Here is a 14,806-nt window from a genome sequence, read left to right on the forward strand (position 1 = left end):
GTACGGGTTCGTTTAAATTATTTAGTGAAAATACGGCGAAGTCTAGTCCACGTAATAGTAGCAAATTAGTTTATTTTACCTTCACTTTATGGCTTCTCTGATTACTTGTTCAGAGTTGTTCTTGTAGGCCTTAGTTCACCAACAACGTTTTCAATTTCAGTATAAATTTACCTACAGTACCAGGAATAACAATACATTTACTTGTACATTATCGCGGCTAATTGATCGAGTAACTGAATATACGCAATAAAAAAAGGCTGAAACTAAACACTTAATGAATGACTATTACTCTAAAAACTAAAAATTGACTCAACTCAATGCTTCATTGATCTTTGTATTTATAATGTATTATTGTTTCTAGACGCTTTGCAAAACCACTCGATAATTAATATTTCCGAATATTCTAGAAATAGGTTTATAAACTCAAGTGATCTAAACGTCAAGCGCCCTCTAGTTAATACTTAAATAAAAGCATAGGAAATATCACTTAAGCAGTGAACATTAGGCATGGAACGATGTGAATAATAAAGTACTATGTAAAGTGATAGCAAGGCTTACCAGTAACATTGAATATACTGATATAGCTTTCATAAATACATCCTCGTATTTTGTATCGCTACGGACACAAAACAGTGAAGCATACAAAACTAGTTCGTCCTACAGAAAACTGTTCTGGTTCACATTTACTGAAACCCTCAACAGTATAATCCTATAACGATGACCATAAGTGATAAGTAAATATCTCAATACAGTATCTTTGGTAAGTGAATAGTCCCATGTTTAAAAAAGAATAAACAAAACTATAAACCATAAAATTTCCTAAGTTTCAATTACTATAACTTTCTTTACGTCTGTAATAATACATTCATGAAACATAGTACAAGGTTAAAATATAACTCACAGTAGCTTTTCTTACCAAAAAGAAGTTTCCTGTGCGTGATTTTCTTCTTTGAAGAAAGTAGAATAGTTAATCTGCTAAGGCCAATTTTTTTGACAGATCTCACCTTCGACTGAACAACCGCTCACCAGCACACTAAATGATACTCGAACACTAATCTGTTTATGAGCTCTCCACTCTCTGAATCTATACTTTTTCTTTTGAGAAACGGGTCGATTGCATTGCCATCTGGTGATTATCAGAGTAATCAAATTAAAGAAACCTTTAATAGTTTGTGTTGTAAATTCACATTTAGAGACGATGCATACAATCAAGTCGTGTGAGGTAGGACAACAAATTTAAATACACGAAAAAAAAAGTATTATTTCCTCTCGGAATGTGTAGAATAGAAGGTAACGTAACATCTGTCAATCAGTGGTAGTTTAAAATGTATGATCTTGGATTCTTCTACACTAGATGTGTGATATTTTTGGCGATAAATTCGAACAATAAACGATTAAAACACTTGTTTTTAAATAATACGTTAAAAACAAGTCAAGAGTATGTACAAAAATTCTTTAAACTATGGATATCACAGTTGTATCTAAAACTAAATAATCCTCTTTTGTTGTTAAAAGTCCACTTAGGCTGACTCAATTACTTTAGAATCCAGTTGACAAGACATTATTTTTATCTACTCTTATCATAATAGTGTCAATGAATAGTTCACTTAGTTACCCTGTGGGTTACCATAGTTGTATCTTGAACTACAAATAATTGTCTCCTTTAAGCCAGAGTCCGTCTATAAAGACGGGATCAATTACTTTTGTACTGTTATACATATATTTTAATATTTGCGTTTGTTTCCGTTTGATGCATGTGACACATTATTGGATGTGTATTGCGCAAGTCCCACCTGTTCTCTAAATTTGTTGAAGATTTTCCAGTGTAAGAATCAACAACATATGTTTTACGTAAACACAAGCGTATTTTCGAATATTCTTGAACTTTTGAGAATCTCGCTTAGTGAGTATATAAAAGCAAGCCATCGCAATACACCGAGAGATGATACAGTCAGTATACTACAAGCCTTAGAAGCTATAATTATGATAAACGTTCATTAATCGGAAAACTACAGATATTTGACGAGGAACGTTTATAGATTTCGTACATACGAACTGTTCAATTTCAAAGAATTGACTTCAGACGACAAAATGTCTACGAAGACGTTAGACGTTGTCGTCGGTGAAAAACTGACGTGTGTTTCAAGCCGTCAAGAGAAGTCTACCTGTGTATCAACAAAGAATTAATGTGTCTCAGGACGGCTGATATGGGTAATAACACTTTTACCAAAACAAAGCAGAGAAAAACGTTTCGACCTTCTTAGGTCATCTTCAGGTTAACCTAAGAAGGTCAAAACATCGTTCTCTGCTTTGTTTTGGTAAAAGTGTTAATACCCATACAAGCCGTCTTGAGATACATTTTTACTTCAAGTAGGTCTCTCGTCGTCCCCCCTCTAGTACAGCGTTAACTCTACGGATTTACAACGCTAAAATCAGGGGTTCGATTCCCCTAGGTGGGCTCAGCAGATAGCCCGATGTGGCTTTGCTATAAGAAAACATACAGGTCTCTCTTCATCACTAATATAAAATTAATTCGATCTCCGTGAACGTGGATAAAAGATTCAGTTTCCTAACAGATAGAAAACTTTGTTTGTAAGTTTATAAAAGTTTTATATAAATAAACCATTATTTATAATAACCATTATTATCAATTGCATTACTATTTGTATATCAAGATATATTTGTGTTAAGAAAGGAAACTCTGTGTATTACTCTTGTTGGCAAATATCATAAATTTGATAAATATCGACATTCGATTAATTTCTAAATTAAGATTAAAATTTCCGGCTACTTCAAATTGTAATACATAACGTATATAACATGATAAACTGGAGACTTGTTTGAAATAAATCATAATACGTAACCCTTTGACAAGGCAGTTTTTCTCCTTATCTTTAAACAATGAAAGGCACTTTAAAATATCTTCCGTTGCGATCAGTGACTCACTCGTGGGATAACTTCACGTTTTCTTTCGCTAACTAATCTTCTGACTGAACTACACTTGTTATCACACTTATTGTTTTCAGACTGAATATACTTGATTTGCGCCCGCTTGGCCTCCTATATTTATGTTATTCAACAAGGCCTCGAATTATCTCTAAATTACGCGAGCGGCGAAAACGGTAACGATAGTAAGCTAAAGGTAACAAAAAAAAATACAAAAGATTCGAGTAAATTGTGGTCAACAAAACTACAACAATTGAATCACACACAACGAACAACAGTTATCGAATTACGCAACCAAACTTGTCACAACTATCGCTTTTAAAATGATTAACTTTTGTTATTAGAATGAAACAGTTATTAAATATTAACTCATAAAATCATTAGTATTAACGCTTACAGTCTAATTAAATTATCATATAAATATCTTTACAACAATTACTGAATTTCTAATTTGTGCACACTCGTCTGGAAGCAGTTAATGAAACTCACTCCAGAATTCTATTGTTTAAGAACTTTCTATAACTCAAACTTTATATCCAGGGATTTCCTACTTTTCTGGTATATATATTTCATCTGTTTCCTTGTGTTAAGTAAGATTCGTAAATTAATGAACCATTGTAAGTTTCGAGTGATCCATCTAACTTCTCTGGAAGTTAATAAATATAATGGAACACAGAAATTAAACTAATTGGCTGTACTTAGTTCCGAGAACAAAGTTATGAGGAAGCTAAGACAAAAACAAACCAGCAAATGGCAGCGTTTATACATTTGATCAAATTTTTTAGAAATGTTTGATGCAGGCAAGCTGTGTGTTGAGGAAAATATATTTCGTTTAGATGGTTATCTATTTTGCTTCAACGAATTCTAGAAACAAAAATAAACGTGAGGGACATTTAACAGAGGGCATACCTTCTTCAGGCAACGTCAATCATATTAGGCTCTCACAAAATACAAAAATGTGTCTGTATAACGGTTGTTTTCTACAAACACGGACCATTTTTGGCAGGACAACGATAAATAATAAACTACATAAGTCCAACAAGTTTAATCGAAATCCAAAAAATTATGACTGAAATACAGAGCAAACATAGAGTGAAAAATGGGTCCCCATGTTACCAGATAGGGCTTGTTTTTTGTGATCTTGACCTCCAAAAATTAATCACTTCCAAGATGGTTCATAGTGCAAATCCATCCAGCTGTTTTCGCGAAATCTTGCTGACAAACAAAAGTATAAAAACACAATCTCTATCCACCACTTACTTCACATTATTTGTTTCAGATTTTCCGCACAAAATTATATAAAGGACCATCTTCATATAGCCATCTCTAATTTTGAACTTATGTACTAGAAGAAAGGCAGTAATTCAACAGCATCCACCGCCAACTCTGTGGGTATTCTTGTATGAGCGATATAACTTATTATATATATATATATAACGTTTTATTTATTTTACGTCAGCATGAGAAATATGAATTAATATCTGAGCATTACGGTTACACCTGGGCCATTGTAAAATAAATCCAGAGTTTCTTTAGTTTTTTATATAAAGAGAATTTAGAAATAATGCAGTGTCTATCTTTAGATAAGTTTTAGAAGCCATTGAATAAACTTTTAACGAAAATGTAGATTCCTTTTTGTTTTAATTAAAGTGAAAAAGTAACTTAATTAAATAAATTCCTCAAATCTTTCATTCTATTTCTAAAGCCATGTTCCCCGCTGGTACAGCACTAAGTCTACGGAGTTACAGCACTAAAACCAAAAGGGTCGATTCCTGTCAGTAGATTCGGCAGAGAGCCCAAGGTGGCTTTGCTATCAAAAAAATACGCATTCTAAAGCCCTCTTGTGGCACAGCGATATGTCTGCAATTCCCTTGATGTGCTTAATAAAAGAAAACAAATATTTCTGAAGAGAGGTCAGATCTATTTTAGTATTTGTTTTAAGTAAACTCTAAAATAATTTAGTTTATTTTTGTATAAATTCCAGAAAGTATTAGTCTATTTCACAATATAAATCTGATATTCTTTAGTTTATGTTTCGTATGAAATTTAAAAGTTTTTATGTGCTCTTAAAATAAAATCGAGAAGTTCTTTAATAGAAGGTTTAGGTGCATTAGGTTTTTAATATATAAAACATGTATTGGAAGTTCTATATTCCAATAATTACTGTATTCCAACAACTACTGATCTAATTAATAACAAAAGCTGCTGTAAACTTTATGATATAATTAGTAATGAAAGTTGTAAGATGTGAAATTATGTGTTATTTTTAACTTTAGGTTTAACAGAATCATTTTTATATGTAAACTACCACTCTGAAATCAACGATGGAAGTACGAAAATTAAAAAGATGGTAACAAATAAAGATAGAGAACCATTCGCTTTCTGCGGTAAGTCTACGGAGTTAAAACGCTAAAATCAGGGGTTCGATTCCCCTCAGTGGACTCAGCAGATGGTCTGATGTGGCTTTGCTATAAGAAAACAAACACATTCGCTTTCACCTCCTATTTGTCCATCGGCGAGTCAACGTTAATATTCGGTTTTCATTGCATGCGATGGACAGAGTGCAAATAGCCCATTGCGTAAGTTTGCACTAAATACACAACTACAATCATTTTCTCTATAATAACGAACTAAGAAAATCGAAAGTTTACCACTGAAGAAGATTTATTTGATTGTGTGTAGTTAAGCACAAAGTTACACAATCAGCTATCCGTACACGTACCACAAACTAGTTATTTATGAATGTATTACTTTTCTACGTCTCTGTTGCTGCTATTCACGTACTTGGGTGACGTGTTATTTCTTACTCTCATACTTCCACTTTGATAAACCTCTTCTTGTTGTTTAATATTTTCCCCAAAATACCGACAGAATTGTCTCATCCTTTTGTGTGCAGTGTGAATGCTTTTCATTTTGTGAATATATTGAATAAATATAACTACATCTATCGTGTCCATACAGGTGTTTAACACTACTGCAAATTGAGCTTCGTACGTATTTTAGTAAAAAATGTCACAAACATGTAATGCACAAAAAATATCGTTTAATATGAAGCAAAAAATATGTATATATAAATTATAAACCGAATTAATTGCTTTTATATCTTTATATCTGACTATTTTGAGCCTTCTCTACTAGATGACGCTAGTAATACGGAGAGAAATGCACAGGTAACAAATTGGAATACGAAGTTTACGTGCAATGCATGCTGAGCGCTTACTAGTGGGTAGCTAACAGACAGAAATGATTGAAAAGATTATCAACCCAGGGTAATGGGTGGAATAAATCACGCAACTTCAGAGTTTATTTCCGTTCAATTTTTTCTTCTTGATTTTCCCGGAACTTTAAAACGATGAATGTAACATGCGAAAGTAGAATCGTTAGATTTTCAAGGTCATAGTAGTGGAATAAAAAAGGAGAAGAAATCTGAAAAAGTAAATAAACTGAGTTGTGCTGTTTATAAGCAAATTAAGGAGAATTTAGAAATAAAGATTTAATATTAAATAAACAAATATTAGCGATATATATATGAGTTTAGTAATTAATTCCAATTAAAAAGTATATAAATAAAAAATTAAATAATGACTTTTACACAGTAGATTCCAGATTTTTAACACAATATTTCTGAATCTGTCTGTACACTAACAAATTATGTTTCTAAACCTGTATGTTAATTTCAACAAACCAAGCTTCTGAATCTACTAGTACACTCTAACAAACTAGGCTTGTAAACATAAATTATGTTTCTGAAATTATCTGTGCATTACATTATAAATGAGAATTCTAGGTCGATGTGCGCAATACATCCAACGATGTTTCGGGTCCTATCTGTGTACTACACGAACCGATGTTTCAGAGCCTACTATTTTATAAATTTCTATTATACAGTATAATATCTTGCTTAATTAGCCAACATGTCAGTACATGTTGTGTTTATATACGATTTTATGTGGTAAGTATTTCATGACCGTCTGATGTTTTTAGATGAAACCAATTTCACCTTTATGGGAATGATAGGTTCGTAGAATAACAGTAGATTCGTCAAGGTATTTATAACGAAGTACTTTTGCATTCTGTCTGAGTTCATTAGAAGGACTGGACAAAAGTGTACAATCAAAATAAACAATCATTATTAAGTTCATAAACACAGGGTATGTATATTTACTGAACAGTTAACTTCAGGTTTGTTTTTGGCTGAATAAGCATCACATTACTCAGTTAAGTAATGTCAAACTTATACAGAGATGCACGCGCTAACCACTTGTCTGGTCATCCCCATTCAAGCATAAATGAGTTAAAGATATCATTCAATTTCCAATGTAAAAGAGGGCTCTGACTTCACACAGTATATGCAATCTTACAGCTAGTTTCCCCATGGGATGACAAAAGTGTTATCCTAGATGAATGACAGGACACCATAAAACTAGAGTGACAGCAACTTAATAATTGTCTTGAACAATGTGTTATATGGATACTACACGCAACTGTACTAAAACAAGAAGGTTGAAACCCACGGTATTCTCTGTTTATTAACACTGGAGTGCTACAGTAATTTATTTTACAAAACTTAACACTCGTCAGAAGAAAAGGCTTTACCACAGTAGCTAGTATAGATAAAATCAATCATCTCTTCTTTAATTCAGAAAGATCAGTCAGTTTAGTTTAATTCAAAGAGATCATTTAGTTGTTTTTCATTCAGCTCGTTTGAAGGAATTTTCAACTCTAACAATGGAATATATTGATTCATATTCAGGCTTGGTTAAAGTAGTTCAATAAGATAAGGAATTTAACTTTAACAATGGAATGTACTGATTCATGTTCAGGCTTGGTTGTAGTAGTTTAATAAGATAAGGAATTTAAATTTAACGATCGAATATCCCGATTCATGTTCAGACTTGTTTGAAGTAGTTTAATAACATAAAGAAGTTTCAATTTCAACGATGGAATATATTGATTCATACTGAGGCTTGGTTTAAGTAATTTAACAAGATAGAGAATTTTCAACATTAAGGGTGGAATATATTGATTCATATTCATACTTGGTTGAAGTAGTTTCATAAGATAGAGAATTTTCAACTTTAACGATGGAATATATTGATTCATATTTAGGCTTGGTTGAAGTAGTTTAATAAGATAGAGAATTTCCAACTTTAACGATGGAATATATTGATTCATATTCAGGCTTGGTTGAAGTAGTTTAATAAGATAGAGAATTTTCAGCTTTAAGGGTGGAATATATTGATTCATGTTCGGATTTGTTTCAAGTAGTTTAATAAGATAAGGAATTTAACTTTAACGATGGAATATCGTGATTCATGTTCAGGCTTGTTTCAAGTAGATTAATAAGATAAGAAATTTTCAACTTTAACGGTGGAATGTACTGATTCTTCTTGAGGCTTGGTTGATGTATTTTAATACCTATTGAGTTGTAAGTCCGTAGTGTCTCTTTAGTGACCTTCTGTTGGTGTATGACGATCATGTACAGGGACAGAGAACTTTGTTTCCTTCAATATATTCAATAGTCTTCTCTGTGTTCGTGATTATAATAACCTAGAAGAAAAGAATAAAAAACAATAACAGAATAATAATTTAAAAGCTAAAGAAATCTACGCTCAAATTGACACCACACGTTCGTCGTCTCAGTGATTATATTTCCCATATTTGCTTCAGTTTTATGATCTCTGTAGATTCAAAGCTCGATGTGCGACTCTGACATTAGAAAATTTCATGCATGATGATGAAATACTTCAAGGTAGATCAAAATGTTTAAAAAAACTATCATAATTCCCCTTCAATATAGAATGTTTATTTGTCGTTGTTTTATGGTTCACTTGATTGTCAAATCATTCGTTTACATTATCTAGTATACAGATTATTTCAGTGGCTATCCAATTAATTTAGTGATAAGGTATAAAATACCTGAAGATAAGATTGGTCGAATTTCTTATTTTTAATGTGACTATGAAGACAGTAAAATTTGAAATCAAAAACCTTTTATAACTCATGTTTTTGGATTGAAAAAGAAACTAATAACAAATAGGCTTAGTATAAACAGCCTTAGTATAAATTCATCTATTACAAACCTTCGTAATAGTAATTTTACCAATTTTATCACTTTCCTGGCTATTGTTTGGAATAATGTATGAAATAAAACCAAAAACTTATTAGTATTAGTTACCTAACATGGTTCGTAAACATATTTATTGCATTTGTTTAAACCAATATATTATGTATATTTACATAAATACAATACAAAAAGAGCATTAATATTACGTACATACAATCTTGTTGCCAACGTTCTCTAGTGGTGGATTCACAAAAAAACAACTGTCGAATGTCATATAAGACATGTGATGGCAACCTCTTCTGATCAAATGACCACTGTAACAGGGATTTGGACGCTGTATTAGAAGGTTCCCAAAATGTTATAAATATCTGAAACAGTAACAAATAACAATACTAATAAGATACATGGCTACCAGATAGAGTATTAAAAAATTGCTGACATCTATAAAATATTTATTAGAAGTTATGACTGGAAGGTAGAGGAGGGGGATTAATTATATCACCTTTCTTTCAAACGAACTGTTGTGCCTAGGCTTCCATAACACTCGGTTTAGGCTTAACTCTGTATCAGGCATTAGTAAGGCTGAAGTCTATACAGAAAAGTATGTATCCTGATAATTTCCCGCGTTACCTTACATTGAATATTACTTAGAAAACTGAATCGCCTATGCTGAGCACCAATGACCAGATTTATCTTTAACTATACCTGCATTAGTTAGATATTGATATATAAACAAAATACATGTACAAACAAGTGAAGCACAACCCATGTTATTATCCAACATCACGATGTTAGCCATATCTTACAATTAAATATGGCTTAACGGGCCGTGGGTTAGAATTTAAATATGATCGCTATTGGGGGAAGGTCACGTTAAACACACATATATTATATATACATATATATATATTTGTGAAGTATGTTAACACACGCAGTCATGTGCACAGAAGTAAACAGCACTACACCCACCAAAACAACCGGGGCGATATGTATACAGTTAGGCCTGACGATTGCAGCTAAGCCTTACTGAAGAAAGGTATATAGGGCTTTTTTTTCAGTGTTTAATTTTTTTTAATCGGTATTTATTTTTAGCTGTTTTATTGTTTTATGTAGATACCCTAACATTGGTGTTTTCGGACATTTTAACTTTTAATGAGTATAAGTAGTTATTTACTACATTAGTATAGTCTAGAGGGAACATCGTTTTCTTTTTTCATTTGAAAATGGGTAACCTCAAGTTGTTAGAAACCCAAATTTCTTTACACCGAAAGAAATATATCAGTGGAACCAAACTATGTGGGACTTCTAGAAATTGTTTAAAATATAGCAAAAGAAAAAAGAAAATGGGGGGATGTCACCTGTTTGGCTGAAGCAGAATGTTAGTTTTACATGTTTCTGAGGTTCTACTTTATTATTACATTTCAGGAAATTTGTCTGTGATGGTTCTAAAAGGACGTGTGTATTTCAGTCATCTTAACATATACGTATTCATTCGGAGAGTAGTGGATTGACACCCAACTACGCATTAAACCACCTTTGTAGCTTCCAAAGTTTAAATCCATAGGATCTTAAACCAGGGTATCACAGAGATGTCGCAGAAAGTAATTTTTTGAACTTTGTTGTAAAGTTAAACTGTATTAGTTTTATATTTTGCCAAAACGGAAATGTTACAAATCGATTTAATTTGAAGGACGCTGTTTTGAAGTACTGGTATAGTCTCCAAGTACGCGTTGATCAAAGCCCTGTACTTCGACTTCACACATTTATTAAAATCTTCGTCGGCGAACTGCGCAGTACGTCCATCAAAAAAGACACAGTAGGGCGTTCACTGTTTTTAACCTTGATATTGTTTCTACATATTATCGTTAGGTGGCGCTTGTATCACCAGGATGCTGAATATGCATTTAACAGAAAGAAGGCAGGACAACAGATTTTGACACACGAGAAATCTCTGGAGTAACGATGAAAGAAGTGTTTGCCAACTCTTAATGTTGTTATAACTCACCATATAAGTATTAAGTGTTATACTAAACGTGTATAGGCAAGCAAAAATGAACAGTTTCTTAGACTGACTTGCATAAAAGCTAATTACAGCGATACGCCCACGGCAAGAAGTACAGTAAAGGCGGTGTTTAGCGGGGTGGCGAGGGAGTGAGTATGTTTAGTTGTGTTCTTACTGTTAGAATGTTCGTAAAGAGTTTGATAGCTGTGTCTCGTGTTTGGGCATGCATGGTGAAATTGTTTTATATTCAGGCAGTTACTTCAAACGTTCTCATTACTATAATGTGAGAGTAATACAGACCAAAGTGTCCCAAATCTGCCTTATATCCTGAGACGTGAACCCTAAAAGCTGGAACTAGGCTATATTGATTATATTTTCCCGCGTGTAAACAAAAGCACGTGATCTGTTGAAATATTTAAATGATGTTAAACGCTGAACATATTCCATAGTGATTACTGATGAATATTGGCCAAAATTTTCTAATCTTGACGTTTTGATATTTATTTTAATCATTATTGTTTTCAATCTTTTTGCATTCACAGTCTCACAGACACCTGAGTGGGTTAGGCTTAAACCTTCTTGTTACGAAAGCAACTAGTTTTTATTTATGCGACATGTTAAGAAATGGTCGAACAGTTTTTTAGCTGTACAGAAAAGTTAAGGTAAAGTTGTCTTTTATTAAGCTTAAAGTCAAAGATCAAGTCATTGAATTGTTGGTAAGACATCAGTGATAACCGAGTGATGCGAGTTGGTCTGTCGTGTGGATCAACGTACGTTTTTATGTTTATTTGTTTATAGTTTTAATTGTATAATCCTGGAATCATCAGTTTTCTGTAATCTACCCCACTGGCGTTTTAAACACAAATGTTAAACTGTTTACGCACCAAATTAATTATTGCTTCATTACTTTGTTGGCCGCATCTATGAGTATGGAAATGAATTTAGTTCAGGATTTCTTTAATAGTTTACATACCTGTTATCTGGCTGCCAGACGACGTGCGACACGTTTGTCTAAAGCATACAGCTCCAAACGTTGTTGACCTGTGTTCTTGTCTACATAAGGTAAGACATTACTGTGACTAATATGTACCTTATTGAATGTATGCCAGACAGGTTGGCTTTATGTTACGGCTGCGAACATTGATCCAGTCTCGGAATAGGTATTTCGTGATGGCAAAAACTACAATCGACAATCAGCGGCCGGCTGCTTGTGTTTTTGTTCACAGTTATTTGCATGGCACATGAACAACTTGGAACACTTCACACTCTGTAAGTCACTTTAAAGTGATAACTGAGACAGACAAAAGTACATTTAAGACTAGAATTATTACAAAAGAAATGTATTTTGTGGCAACAGTCTTATCCCGAAAACTCCGTAAACACAAAAATAAATAAGAATCTAATAGGTTAATTCAAGGAGATTTATCTTGTCTCGAGAAATTTTGCTCCTACTGGTATTTTCCTACTATACTGAATGCCGACGAGGCTTTTCGAACAATACCTGAGCTCTTTAGGGCGGTTGTGATACAATACACACAGTAATTGTTAAAACACAATTTATATCGGTAAAATACTAATATCACGGTGTGAACTGGATTAAGTTGGTGTAGGCTGAATGACCAATCATTTACATTTTAGAGCACGTGACGGATCGTCATATTCCTGCTTTTTTAACAACTTGATGTACATACTTGACGTCATTCTACAATGGTTGTTTTGTTTTCTCACAGATATAATATTCTAAATTCCTATTATCTTTTAATTGCTTTGTGTTTAAGATGCATAGTTGCATGATTCCAATTAATTAACAAAATTTTACATATCCTGTTTCTCCATTTTTGTTCCTTCAGTTAATATTCCTTCAGTGCACATTTCACTTTGATTAAATATCAGAGGTGATAAAAGTTCGCGTTTCTCGAAAGTTTCAAGTTTTGGGTAAAAGGAATCAAAGTATACCGACGTAAGCCAGTAAGACTAACAGAGACATACTTGTTGAAACACGTAGTTAATGTTGTAATTTATGTTTTTAATGAGTTAATTTGTTTGCCAGCTAGAGGAGGCTATTGGTCGTAATGATGTAATTTACATTGAAAAGTTGAATGGTACAGAACTGGAAAATTCTAAAGATCTGACGTTAAGTTTTCTGGTAAATTCGAGGGTTCTTTTTATAGATACGATGCTTGAGGGAATAGTTAGGAAGATAACATAACTGTATTTAAATAAGTATTTAAGATGTGTTAGTTATTTCGCATATTGAATTGCTTGATCAATCGGTCGTAAAGTAAAAGTAAGTTTATTCGTTAGACCTATCTGCTCTAGTCATTCCTAATTTAGAAGATGCAGGCTTTTACCAACGAAAAGGAAGATTTACTTACATATAACCCTGTCATAGCTGAAAGGGTTGAGCGTATTTGTTAACAGGAAGAATATTAACCAATAATTTAATGTAATCTGATGATTATACGTTTTGCTGTAAGACTGAAGCCTTATAACTCTACAGACCGGGTTTCGAAACTCGTTGTTGGCACAGCATAGATAGCCCATTGTGCAGTTTTGGGCGAAGTAACAGTTAAACATTGTAAAGTAAAATGCGTTTATAACATTATTATTTATAGCAATTTTGTTATATTTTAGCATATGTTACTTTTCAATTATCTTAGTTCTATGTATTCGCTTACGTTTGGCGAGAATCCATTTTTCAAATAACAAATGCTTCTGGTAGGAATAACTGTGTATATAAGGTATGATATAGATAAATGGTTATTCTTAGAACATACCTGATTGCTGGTAAGCGCAAAGCCACACAAGGGGCTATTTGCGTTTTGCCCTCTACAGGAATCGAATCTCTTTTGCTAGTGCTGTAAACCCTAAAGCTTATTGCTGATTCATCAAGCGGCTTAAAATTTTAAGGTATAGTAGACTGAATTAAAACAAACTACCACAGAAATCACGACAAAATGGAGAGGTCAAGTAAAAGTGTGATATGGCCAGCAGCTTGCTTCAGTGAAAGGAATCAATACACGAAGGGAACGAAGAAGCGATGTTGACGTAATAGCTTATATCGATATCAAGTACAACTCTGTGCATGTTTCGTCGACCTAGTTCTTTTACAAAGATGTCCATTGATGCTGATTTAATCACCTCTATACGATAAATTGGTTTCAGTTGTTTGCTGTTTTCATAGGTCATTTTTTTTTCCGCGCGCTCTTTTTGTCCGTTTTCTTTGTTTATTATGGTTACAAAGTCAAGATGTAACAAAGGTATGTTTCATCAGCAATTCACTCAACGCAGTTAGAAGAATTTAACAAATCTTATCATATAATCATACCGATTTTAGGTCGGACAACCTCATCAACTTTTTTAGTAACACTTTTCTTTACCTGCTTACTAGTAAAGTTAGTAAGTGTAACTTTCTCTTTACCTGCTTACTAGTAAAGTTAGTAAGTGTAACTTTCTCTTTACCTGCTTACTAGTAAAGTTAGTAAGTGTAACTTTCTCTTTACCTGCTTACTAGTAAAGTTAGTAAGTGTAACTTTCTCTTTACCTGCTTACTAGTAAAGTTAGTAAGTGTAACTTTCTCTTTACCTGCTTACTAGTAAAGTTAGTAAGTGTAACTTTCTCTTTACCTGCTTACTAGTAAAGTTAGTAAGTGTAACTTTCTCTTTACCTGCTTACTAGTAAAGTTAGTAAGTGTAACTTTCTCTTTACCTGCTTACTAGTAAAGTTAGTAAGTGTAACTTTCTCTTTACCTGCTTACTAGTAAAGTTAGTAAGTGTAACTTTCTCTTTACC

General features: G+C 32.9%; 2 protein-coding genes and 1 long non-coding RNA gene across 14 annotated transcripts in view; 1 reads left to right on the top strand and 2 right to left on the bottom strand.

The window, feature by feature from the left end:
• LOC143252482 (dnaJ homolog subfamily B member 3-like) overlaps positions 1-1,068 on the bottom strand; it is a 44,989-nt gene extending 43,921 nt beyond the window's left edge. The window contains exon 1 of one of the 2 annotated variants that reach the window (XM_076504670.1): positions 917-1,068. The gene's annotated coding sequence lies outside the window, so the exon portion shown is untranslated. Of the gene's footprint in view, positions 1-901 lie in introns of both variants that reach the window. The other variant, XM_076504672.1, reaches the window with a different exon arrangement.
• Positions 1,069-8,327: 7,259 nt separating this feature from the next.
• On the bottom strand, positions 8,328-14,269 carry LOC143252485 (uncharacterized). The gene is made up of 3 exons (XR_013029012.1): positions 13,793-14,269; positions 9,224-9,381; positions 8,328-8,496 (listed from the first exon to the last, which is right to left on the bottom strand). It is a non-coding gene; the product is annotated as an uncharacterized LOC143252485 (long non-coding RNA).
• Positions 10,899-14,806, top strand: part of LOC143252484 (histone deacetylase 4-like) — a 111,789-nt gene continuing 107,881 nt past the window's right edge. For 6 of the 11 annotated variants that reach the window (XM_076504679.1, XM_076504686.1, XM_076504683.1 and 3 more), the window contains exon 1: positions 10,899-11,164. The gene's annotated coding sequence lies outside the window, so the exon portion shown is untranslated. Of the gene's footprint in view, positions 11,169-14,806 lie in introns of all 11 variants that reach the window. The other 5 variants (XM_076504688.1, XM_076504694.1, XM_076504687.1 and 2 more) reach the window with 3 other exon arrangements.

The sequence above is a fragment of the Tachypleus tridentatus genome, chromosome 6 (assembly GCF_004210375.1).
Source record: "Tachypleus tridentatus isolate NWPU-2018 chromosome 6, ASM421037v1, whole genome shotgun sequence".
Taxonomy (NCBI): domain Eukaryota; kingdom Metazoa; phylum Arthropoda; class Merostomata; order Xiphosura; family Limulidae; genus Tachypleus; species Tachypleus tridentatus.